Below are 5,801 nucleotides of genomic sequence, written 5' to 3' on the forward strand. Positions count from 1 at the left end.
CTCAATGACTCTATGATCAAGAACAATTTAGACCAAAAATTTATAAAAGACATGTTTCTCATTTATTATAATCTCTATTATAATAACAAGTCTCTAATTTTTAATCAAGGACTTTATCATATAATCTATTTTAAATAAATAACAAATATGATAAAAACAAATGCAATTACTTTTAATTGTATTTAAACAACAAATTGGATCTTGAGCATAAATTATAGAAATATACAAATGTATTTCCAACACTAAAGGCCTTAGGGATTATTTTCATACCCTATCATGGGCTCAACGCCCTAGGGAAAATTTTCATCCCTATCAATGGGCTCATTGCCCTATGGATATGTTCTCTTCCATCCTAATAAGCTTAGAGCTTTATCATTTAACTCAGAATTGGCCTTAACAGTATAATAGGTATCAAATCAATCATGACATTTTATTATATTGTAACTAAGGCTACATTTCCCCAAAATAAGGTATCACACCCTAGGGGCATTCAAAATGCATTAACACCACAATATCAATTTCATGCATGCAATTCACTCATATATTCATCGAATATATGTCATTAAAACATTCATAAAAAAAATCATTCATTCATTTAAACATGCATAATTCAAGCATTCACAAAAAATATACATCATTCCAAAAGTTATATCATTCAAACATTCATCCATTCATATAATGAGTCAAAAGTAAAAAAATCATTTACAATTCATTTTTAAATACATTCATAAAATCAAAATAAAAAATCAAACATTCATATGTTCACTCATACAACAAATGATATATCATCACATATTCATCTACATTTGCATACATTCACAAAAACTAATAAATCATTCAAATGTTGCATTTCATGCACTATCATGCATAACCCATTATCTAAAAAAATAAAAAAGAATAAGTCAATTCATGCATTTTCATATGATTGTATTTTCTTACATCTGATATAAAAATGTATATATAACAATTGGAACAAACTTTCTCACATTAGACAAAATACATATACATTTCTATAGTTGATGTTAATCACTTTATCGAATAATGTTCGCGAGCCACCCATTTTTCCCGTTGGAAATGTCTGCTGGTGAATAGAGCATATTGGGTGGGCATTTTACGGAAGATGGAAACATTTTTCATGCTTTGCCCGCCCAAAAAGTCTGGGTAGGCGAGCGGGCCCCATGGGCTTTGTCCAAGTTGCAATTGATATTGGCAACACTTTGGTGGACTAGGCAAAACCGTAACTTCTACTACATGAAACAATAAAGGAAGGAAGTTGAGTATCTTATTATGTATATTCAATAGGCTATGATTGATATGGATGAATATATGTTGGACACTCTAAGGCACAAAAATTACAATGATGGGTGTAAATGGATAAGGCCTTGTGTTGAGTTCATTTTTTTGAATGTGGATGGAAGTTCTTTTGGGAACCCTCGTAAAGCTGGGTATGAATGTATTTTGCATAACAATATTGGAATTTGGATGAGTGGTATCAGTGGTTCAATTGTAATATCAAACAATCTTCATGAAGAGCTCATGGCTTTGTACTATGAACTTCAATTGGCTTAGAATTTGGGTTACAAGGTCAGTTGTTACAATGACTCACTTGATGCAATATCAATGGTTAAAGTTTGTCGTCTAGATCATCTCCACTATACGACCATCATATTAAGCATTTGTGACTTGATGAATAGGGAGTGGGAGACATATATCTATCACATTTGGATAAAAAGGAACTTTTACGCATAATATCTTGCCAAGGAGGGAGGAGACTCTTGTTCTACTTTCACTGTAACAAAATCGGTTCCTCGGAAACTCAAGAATATTTTGTCTTTTAATGCCATGGGTACCTGGTTCTTGAGGCCCTAGCTATTTTTTTTTACTCTTTCCTTTATTACCAAAAGGACTTTTGAAGCATTTACTAATCAAAATTTTGAGTAGTTGTCATCCAGGGTCCAGGGATCCTTATCTTACTACTGTTAGCCACACCTCACCTCATTTGGGTAAACTGGTATGTCCATAGGCCAAGCCACATGTGCAACATACCAAGCTAGATAGTCCCAGGTGAACCTTCTAGTAAAAGGTGATCCCTCGAGATTCATAGCACCGACATACTGGTTAAGCAGCCCATACACCATATCTTGTCTAGGATGATGGGTTGTGTGTTGTTGCATGAGATGATGCATGTCAATTTGGTTGTTGGCGGAGGATTGCATGAGTTTTAAAATAGAAGCTTGGCTTAGTGGGGCATTAGGGTCTTAGAGCAGGAAGTTGAGTATCTGCATCTTTGTCCATGCAGTACTTCTAGATAAAGTCCATGTATAGAGGTGCCTTGAGGGTGTTGAGAGGGAGCACCAAAGTGTCGACCCCGCCCTTCTGGCATAGGACACTGATCAACCTTGTGTAAGCTAGGGGTTTGGTGGCTCTTCTAGTCTTCGATAACTCATTGATCATGAATTGGTAAAGCTCATCCGAGAGGATGGTGGCGACATCCACCTCCACCTTATCCTGAATGCAGCTGGTAGGCCTTGGACATTAAGAGGTCGGAAGTGTGGGACACCAAGTAGATGTTGCTCAGAAAGAAGGAAGTTTAGAATCAAATCATCATGATCATATCCTTCCTCGGGATGTGTCTTCGTGCCCCAACAGGGGTTGGTGTAGTAGGTGTGTCCCGACAAGCAGAGGAACACAATTGCTTGGTTGTGCTTGAGGGACTAGTTCTAGAGACCATCAACCTTCATCTACTGGAAGTCATTGATGTAGTCCATTGTGATGGTGTAAGGGTTTCCCATATAGGCTTTCATGGTGTCCTTGTCGAAAAACACCACTTTCCCTCAGACCCAAGACATCTTGGACCCCTCCTCCCTTGAGGAGGGTACGCATTCGCGTAGAAGCACCCAATGATATCCTTGTTGTAGTGCTTGGGGGTTTGGAATGAATTTCATGACCTCACCTCAGGATTTCCCTCATGAAGTGATCATAATCCTCAGGCTACAACTCCACTCGCTTATCCCCTAGAATGGTATAAAAGACCCAGTCTAGGAAGCGCTGAAAGGCCTCCCTCAGAATGGTCTAGAAGACCTAGTCTACCTCTTGGCTTACCCTCTTTGGTGCCATCACTCAAAACTATCGACTAACTTTGCTTAAAAGCTTTTAGAACTACTTGGAATGCTCAAACTCACTCTGCATGCTTTGTGATTTTCATTTGGTGTGGAGCTAAGCAAGCTTCACCCCCAATTTATAGTTCTAGTCGCGATAGGTGCGCTAAGCGCAATGCCTATGCTCAACACCATATAATATATTTTAGTGATTCTACCATGCATGGTGGTACGCCTAACGCGGGAAGCATTATTTTAATAATTTTGCTAAGCATAGTGTCTGCGCCTAGCGCACTGCTTAGTTTTCCTCAAAGGCTCAATGCACAAATTTGTGCTTAGCAGATATGTTAGAGACCTTTCTCGCTTCTGGGTTTTTGCTTAGCGAAATACCTCCGCTTGTCGCAGAGAGAATGAAAGATGATGATGGATTTAAGGAAGAAGGAAATTTTGTGCGAAAGGTAGTAGAAATTTCAAAATGAAAGTCGTGATACCATATTATAATTGTACAATTGAATGAAAATGATTCTTATTGATTGGAAGAGCCAAACACGACTTTTATACTAGGCAAAAGACATATGATCAAAAATAACTAACTAACTTTTGAAATGAATAGCTTGTTCAACAAGTAATTAACTTTCTATGTACAAAACTAACTACTTTGGCTTTTCTATAGTTCTAACAGCTAATTACAAAACTCTACATCAATAATCTATTATATAGCTTCAAGTGCATAGATATTTCTCCATTGCAGCAAGATATCTTCTCTGCAACATGAACTAGTATGAGTTTGCTTTGTAACTTGCTTATTATGGACCAATCTTCTTTGCCTTGGTGCAATAAGAGCTCATCTTTCAGGCTAAATACTTCAATACTTGACCCATCTAGAAGGCTTTCTAAAGATGGTGTCCAAAGTGATAAAGGCACTTGCATTCCAAAGATATTGAAATCTGTTAAAAATGGGAAACCATGAATTTAGAACTTAAGTTTAAATTTACTGCAATTTTGTGTTTAATTTTTTTTGTTTTTTCCGACGATTAGATAGGGCTAAACAACCCGAAAATAAAAAAGCAACGACGAACAAAAACAGAAAACTACAATCTCCTACCATAAAAAGTAGAGGCATTATCCAAAAGTAAGTTCACCGAACAAAAACTAGTGACACAACAAAGATCCGAATATGCAAGTCCAAGTCCAGAGCATATTTTGCAAGATCATATGCCATCTTATTCGCTTCCTAAAAGACATGACTCCACAACACCTGCTAAAAGGAATGCAAAATAGTCCTGGTCTGCATCACCAGGGCTGCATAAAGGTGGGGGGCCTCACAGCCCGACCCCATGAGATGAATGCTGCACTTAGAGTCTAATTCAATGCTGACATTTTGGAGACCCCTCTACTGGAGCAGCCGAAGACCTAGAAGGATGCCCGAAAATTCTGCATGTAGAGCAGACCACTGACCTAACATTTTTTAATACACAAATATAAACGCCCCAAATTGGTCACGAACAACTCCACCACAACTAGCTAGATTATGAGAAGTCGAGAATACACCATCTGAGTTCAATTTGTCTTGGTCACTATTAGGAGGAATCCAACGGATAATTAGGGCATTCGGGCTAGAAGTACAAACAGTGGCGACCTTATGTTGTTGTTGAGCTTCTGAAATACTTATCCTTTTGGCCAAAATTTCCGACCACATATTCTCCACATTGGAGCTATGGTTATCGAAAATTAGCAAATTCCTCCGCTGCCAAATAGTGTCTAAGGCAACACTGAAGACCAGATTCCATGCAATTGTCCAATCCTCACCTCCCCATTTAACAGATATCAGTATACCACTTTGAAACTTCTTCCGAAAAGAAATTAGCACTTACCTGATATTGATTCAAATGCCTCCAAACATCTTGAATAAGTGAGCAGTCATGGAAGGCATGAACCAAGGTTTCAGTAGCACCACATCTTGGGCAATCAACAGAATTCACAATAGCCCGCCAAAGACGTTGCACATTAGTGGGGAGACCATCAATTAACAGGCTCCAAAGGAACAAAATTATCCTAAAGGACCCCTCCCAATCCCAGACAGCAGGAGCCCATGATGTATTTGCAACCCATCATGACCTGCATTATAAGCATAACTAACATAAAACATACCATCTTTTCGAACCCAACCAGAAGATACTATCATGGCCATTCGCCTCAGAAGGAGGGTATAATGCAAAAATTTTAGCAACAATATGGCTTGGAGTTGTGTTAGCTAAGAGAGAGATGTTCCAGTCCCCAAAAGAACTCGTGAAATCAACAACTTTCCCATGAGCAAGAGGCAAGTCTCCAAAAACCCACGACATACTATCCAGAGCCTCCTCATTTAGGATCCATCTATCCCTCAAAAAATCCACAGTTTTACCATTACCCACCCTCCAATCTACTCTATTCCGGATAAGTGACCAACCTAATTTCACACCTTTCCAAAAGAAGCAATCCTGAGAAGACAAAGATATGGTAGGAATCAAATCAATACCACACTTGTATTTAGTTCTCACAACCTGCACCTAGATATCATTTCTATTACTCATCAATTTCCATGTCGCTTTCATCATAAAACTATTATTCACCAACCTTGCTTGACGAAACCTTAGCCCCTAGAAGGTTTCATCTTACACAACACCTCCCACCTAACCTAATGGGTCTTTTTAGTTTGAGACT

This window comes from Lupinus angustifolius, chromosome LG15 (genome assembly GCF_001865875.1).
Source record: "Lupinus angustifolius cultivar Tanjil chromosome LG15, LupAngTanjil_v1.0, whole genome shotgun sequence".
NCBI lineage: Eukaryota > Viridiplantae > Streptophyta > Magnoliopsida > Fabales > Fabaceae > Lupinus > Lupinus angustifolius.